At 45.6% G+C, this 6,607-nt stretch overlaps 1 protein-coding gene across 1 annotated transcript in view; it reads right to left on the minus strand.

Moving 5' to 3' along the window:
• RAB3B (RAB3B, member RAS oncogene family) overlaps positions 1-5,434 on the minus strand; it is a 104,653-nt gene extending 99,219 nt beyond the window's left edge. The window contains exon 1 of the mRNA XM_015411972.1: positions 5,357-5,434. The gene's annotated coding sequence lies outside the window, so the exon portion shown is untranslated. The remainder of the gene's footprint in view (positions 1-5,356) is intronic.
• Positions 5,435-6,607: the final 1,173 nt, after the last annotated feature.

Raw genomic sequence — 6,607 nt, forward strand, 5'->3', positions numbered from 1 at the left:
TTACTTTGTTTGTTTTTTCTAAAGTAAAACCTCAATATTCAGGTTAAATTTGCCGTGTTGGTACTTTGCGATAAATACGTGGGTTTTGGGTCGCAGTTTGGGCACTTGGTCTCTAAAAGCTTCGCCATCACTGGCCTAAAGTAAACAAGCTGGAGCTTCAGACACAAGCTCCATAGACTCTTAGGATTCTAAAGTCTGCAGTCGGATTGGTTGCTGTAGCATGACAGACCAATCCGGAAAGACCCTGACCTTGGCAGGAACAAATCCCATTGGTCCTAAGCTCTCTATCATGATTGGACATTACTGTAATAGGGGGTGTGGCCTCGCTAGTTCAAAGTGTATAAAGTTGGATCGTTCTATGGGTGTTGTTGTTGTGTTCTGAGCTAATAAAGAAATCACTTGTTTGAAACGCTGCCTCGATCTCAGTACATAATACAACTGTACTGCCAGTTGCCTCCACACCTCCCCAAACTGTGTACTGCCGCAACCATCCAATTTAGTTATCAATTATAACTGCCTCACCAATCTTTTGAAGTTCTTTGAGAAACTGAACAAGCATATAGAAAATAGCGATCTGGTAGATACTATATACCTGGACTTTCAAAAGGCTTTTAATTTGTTCATAAATTATCTCGAATTAAGGGTGAATAGTGTAGTAGCCAAGTTTGCAGATGAGACCAAATTATTCAGGATGGTGAAAACCAAGGCTGACTGTGAAGAGCTTCAAGACGATCTCCACAAACTGGGTGAGTGGGCGACGACAATGTGGCAGATTAAGTTCAGTGTTGGTAAATGTAAGTGCACACTGGAACAAAAAAATCCCAACTTCAAGTATAGACTAATGGGGTCTGAACTTGCTGTGATTGAGGGGGGAAAAGAACTTGGGGTCATAGTAGATAGCTCAATGAAATTGTCGACCCAGTGTGCTGCCGTGGTGAAAAAGGCAAACCCTATGTTGGGAATTATCAGGAAAGGGAATGAAAATAAGATGGCTGATATTATAATGCCCCCATATAGATCTATGGTAAAGCCTGAGTTGGAATACTGTGTGCAGTTCTGATCACTGTTTCTCAAAAGGGACACTGCAGAGCTGGAAAAGGTACAGAACAGGGCAACCAAGGTCATTAGGAGGCTGGTGCACCTTCTCTATAAGGAAACGCTGAAGAGTCTGGAACTTTTCAGTTTAGAAAAGAAACGATTAAGGAGGGGCACGATACAGGATTATACAACTGTACACAGGATAGAGAGAGAGGACCAAGAGAACTATTCCTCTCCCTCCTAAAATACTTGAACTTGAAGGCATCCAGTTAAGCTGATGGGCATTAGGTTCAGGACAGACAAAAAGAAACACTTCTTGACACAGTGAGTGATTAAAATGTGAAACTGGGTCAGCTGGGCTGGGAGAAGGAGCATAGGAGAAAGCTGCTGGGAAGGTGCATTAATGGCTAGGGTGCAGTAACTGAGGTTGCTTTGTGAGAGGACAGTGTTTGAGGGTGAGTGGGTGCTTGTAGCCTGCTGGAGAGTGGTGTTTTGTTTGTCTGGTTTGTTGCTAATTGAGAAAGGTCTGTTTGCCTGGGGCTGATTGCTGGCTCCACCCTCTGCTGTTGCTGCTGAGAGGTGTTGACAGTGGCCTCTGAACTCTAAGGCTCTTGGTCAGAGGTGTGAGCCTTTGGCACAAGCTGAAGGGCAGAGCCAAAGGGCTCTTGGCCTGTGGCTATTACCCTGGGCATCAGGCCTGAGAGCCCTGCGAGAAACTAAGAAGTTTTAAATTCTTTAGTACATGGTTCTGCTGGGGGTGGCTTCTTCTTGCATGAGGCGAGTTAACTGCCTGCTACTGTCTGACTCCTGAGGATGGAGCCACAGCTCTCAGCTGTAAGGCATAGCTCATGAGTCAAGCCTGTAAAAGGCACAGAATACTCCTCTGGGGCTTGGTCCCAGGACTTGCTCATAGTGCTTCAAACAGGGGAGTTGAGCTTGGGATGTTGAGGGGGAGCCGACAAGAACCCCTCTAGTCCAAGTCTCCTGAGAACCGACATACGAGCTCCACATCAGCAAGGTGGGTGGTGTGCTGCTATATGCTTCCTACTACATGTCAGCTAAGCACCCTATGTCACTCTAAGATTCTTTACTCAACTAACCAGTTATGGAGGTAGAAATCCAGCAGGGGAGTGGGGGCTAGCCTTTTCGTCGTTGTTGTTGTTGTTGTTGTGGAGAGTGCCACATGTATGATTATCTACCCATTGCGTGGAAACCATGGGTGTGTGCTTGCTGCATGGAGCCCTTGGGTCTCAAGAAGCAGGTTCTTTCCCTTTCGGATTGCCGCCCTGGAGAAGCTGAGGCAAAAATAGAGGCTTGGGGAAGAGACACTCACGGACTTACCAGAACAGTCCCACTCCTGTGTGTGCTGACAGCTCTTCTGCGTTTGTGGAGAGTGAGAGTCTCAAGGTCAGAGGGCATCAGTCTGAGGAGGGATGTGATCCCTTAGAAGGAACCCCTTCCTTGGACCCATTTCCTCTTGTACTGAGGATACCCTTCTGGGGTTGGTGGGAGGTGGGCTTGCTTTGCCAGCGGAGGACTCCATAAGGATACAGAAAACTGCTGGGGGGGGGAGGATGGCACAAGGCTTGCCACTGTTCCTGGCAGCAGCGGCGGCAGCAGTGAGGACTCCATAAAGGGACAGAGAACTGCAGGGGGGAAGGGTGGCGGGAGGCTTGCCACTGCCCCTGATGGCAGAGAGCGCAAGAAATGTTGAGGGGCTGGGCCAGGGTGGTAAGTTGGGGGGCCCTGGCAGAAAGTCAGGGGGATGGGCCCCAGAATGCCCCACTGTAGCTACAGGCCTGAGTCTGCCCCAATGAATTGAACAGAAGGGATGACAGGTTTGGCAAAGGAAATGTAAGTCCATAATTAGGCATGCAAAGAGAGATTTTGAGGAGCGGGTTGGTGAAAACATCAAGATGAACAATAAGTATTTCTCTAAATATATCTGGAGCAGGAAACCAGCCAGAGAAGCAGTTGGGCCTCTGGATGACAAAGGCATAAAGAAGAACAAGTTTGAGTCCAGGGGCACCTTTAAGACCAACAAAGTGTCAACCCAGTGTGCTCCAGCAGTGAAAAAGGCAAACTCTTATGTCAGGTATTCTTAGGAAAGGGACTGAACATAAAACAGGCGATATTATAATGTCACTGTATAGCTCTATGCTGTGGCATCATTTAGAATTATGTGTACAGTTCTGGTCACTGTATTTCAAAAAGGACATTGCAGAGCTGGATAAAGTACAGAAGAGGCTGAAGACTCTGGGACTTCTCAGTTTAGAAAAGAGACAACTAAGGGGAGGCATGATAGAGGTTTATAAAATTATTCATGGGGTGGAGACAGTTGACAAAGAGACATTTTTCTTCCTCTCCCAAAATACTAAAACTTGAGAGTATCCAATGAAGCTGATGGGCTGTAGATTCAGGAAGGACAAAAGGAAATACTTCTTTACACACAGAGTAATTAAAATGTAGAATTCACTGCCAGAGGATTTAGTGATGGCCACAGGAATAAACATCTTTAAGAGGAGATCAGATAGACCTATCCTCTGTGAATCTATCGGTGGCTACTAGCCATGGTGACTGGGAGTAACTTCCATATTCAGAGGCACTAAACTTCAGAATCCCAAAGCCAGGAGGCAACATCAGGGGGAGGTCTGGTCTTGGCCTCTATGCCTTGTTGTTGGATCTCCAGAAGAGCTGGTTGGGCACTGCATGAGACAGGACGCTGGACTAGATGGACTTTTGGTCTGATCTAGCAGGGCTGGTTTTTTCACAAACTTGCTATTTTCTTCTTCCTTTTCTATTTCTTTTTCCTTTTGTGTAATGGATATTATATTGTAGGCATTATTTTGAATTGAAAGTCACCTCCAATGCAATGGCAGAAAAGTGATATATGCATTACCAAATACATTTTTAAACAGTACCTTGCAAGACCCATGTGCAAGCCAAGATACAGGCCAATAAAAATGAGCAGAACATAAGGGCAGATCTCAGAGTGCTTTTGGAGGAAGGGGATAAAGAGACCTGTTAAAAATTAAACAGGCATCCAGTAAACACTTTAGTGACTAACATATATTCCAGATAAATTTTCATGAGCCAGAGCTCTTCCTCAGATACATGCACATCTAGAAGGGTGATTAATGTATATTGAAAATTAAGATTAAAAATAAGTCACCAAACAGGAATATGTAGTAATAATACTCTTTTTGAGAAATCAAGAACCCGCAAATATCTGTACTATTAGCAGAGCAAACGTTCTGCTTTACATATTAATAGAATACCTTATAAATAAAAGCACAGCACCATACTCTAAATTAAAAATAAAACATAATTAACTATGTTTAACCATTTGTTATAAAATTGTTACACTTTCCCAGTGAGACAGATGATTAATGTAAGATATTGGAGATGGCAACTTGCTGTAACGTTACATCATGAAAACAGGAAAGCTTGTTTTGATGTCTTTTAAAACGTTTAACCCATTTTATTCAAAACATCAATTTAGAACAAGGCAAAAGGTAGTGGAAAGAAACTAAAACCTGTCCCATTCTGTACTGGCATTTCAGTTTCTTAATGAAATTCACAGGGACCCTTACATTTCTGGTCCTAGGCAGGAGAAAAAGCAGAGAAACTTCTCCAAGTCCCTCCTCTCCTATACTTCAGAGGCACAAATGTGTGTGTGTATAAAGTGCCATTGAGTCTTAGCTGGATCCCAAGAAGGGGCTTTCAAGGCAAGTGAGAAGCAGAGGTAGTTTGCCATGGTCTTCCTCTGCAGAGCCTTCCTTGGTGGTCTCCTTTCCAAGTACTGGCCCTGCTTAGCAACCCAGATCTGACCAGCTCGGGCTACAGCACGCCACCTTCCCTCCATGCACAAATTACCAATTTCAAAAATGACAGGTACCAGGGAAATAAAACTTTTTAACTAGAAAGACCTAGGGAAGGGGCTGGTCAAAATTGGTCAGCGGCAAGGCAAATACACTCTGCCTATTACTCAGAGGCGCTCTTATTTACGTACAGGTTCCGGGACTGCACTAGAAAGAGCGTTCCGAGCTAAATCATGGGTGAAGTGTGGCTCCGAGAAACCCCTCTTTGTTTCCCAACCCCCATTTTTCCCCCCCCCCCCCCCCCCCCTCAGTTGCGCTGGGCGATGTGCTTGGGTCTTCACCTCTTCTTTCCTTAGCAGTAACGGCACAGGATTCATTGGCTTGCCAGGATGCGACCACGATCGAGAAGGGGAGATCGAGAGACGGGAGGCACGCCCTCGACCACCTGCTGGCTGGGGAAAGTTGGGTGAAACCCGCCTGACCATTTCTGCTCTTACCTGAAGCGCAGGTGATGGAGCCGATCGCGATGCAGGGAGAGGGACAGCGAGACGACGAGCGAAGGGAGGCTGCGGCTGCCTAGCTGGAGACTCTCAAGCGGGGCTGCCGGCTGCACAGACCTGGGCGGAGGAGAGTGTCTGTCCAGTTGCAGCAGACCCTCCCCGTCTGGCACAGAGGACAGCCCCCGAGGCGGAACTCAGGAAAACAGGGGAAAGAGCCCCCCCCTTTTCTTACAGGTTGAGATCAGGATTCAGGAACAATCATTGCAGAGGGGGCTGGCAAGAGCATCAGTCTGAGCCCAGCCCACACTGCTGAGGTCCTTCCTCTCTCCTGTGAAGTTCTGCTTGTTCTCACATCCTACTCTTCCTTCCCCATCAACAGATACACCCCATGGAATTCTCCTTGCAGTTTTGTTTCCCCTTCTCTTGTAGCTCCAACAAAAGAATGCAATGCCTTCGTGCATGTGCAGAGTGTCCTCTGCTGACTACTAAATTGCAGCTACCCTTTCTTTAAAAAGGTAAGACTTTCAGGACCTTCACAAAAACTAATTAGAAATAGGGAAGTATAGGGCAGCCTGCCCTTCTGAAAGAATACATAAGCAGTAACATGTTGAAAATCCACAAACAGAATTATACATTCCCTTGTGTATATCCCACCATGATCTCCCAGGCACACATATACAGGCATGTAGCATAAGAGCTATAAGCTCAGTGACACCAGCATTATGACAACCCATAAATACTCAGTGCATATGCAGTAACATATCCTACACTACATGCTGAGCTTCATATAGCCACATAGCAACAGGGGTGTACACATTCCCCCTCCCAAGAATGCTATTAAGAGAGCTATAAGAAGATTTTAGTATATAAATTCACCCAGTCTTTCACCCAGCTGCAGGTATGTATGAGATTGCCGTTTCCCTGCAGTCAAATAAGATCTACATCACAAGCTACAAACTTACCTCCACACACATTTGTTTGTCACACCCACCCACTTGCAAGACCCTGAACCCCACAAGCCACTGCTGCACAAAAACAGGTTGCCCTTTGAATACAAATATAAGCTATTGATGGAGAAATTATGATTCTGTTGGATTCAGTCGGAGGGGTCCAAAGAAGCAAAACTATATGCAGTAGAAGCAAAGCCTTTATTCATTGATACAAAACCACTGTGGCTGTAACTTGTGGCAATGGAGGGTTATAGGTATGAGGTATTCCATTTGTAAATAGCTGTTCCTTACTTACAGG

The sequence above is a fragment of the Gekko japonicus genome, unplaced genomic scaffold (genome assembly GCF_001447785.1).
Source record: "Gekko japonicus isolate JY-2015 unplaced genomic scaffold, Gekko_japonicus_V1.1 scaffold664, whole genome shotgun sequence".
NCBI lineage: Eukaryota > Metazoa > Chordata > Lepidosauria > Squamata > Gekkonidae > Gekko > Gekko japonicus.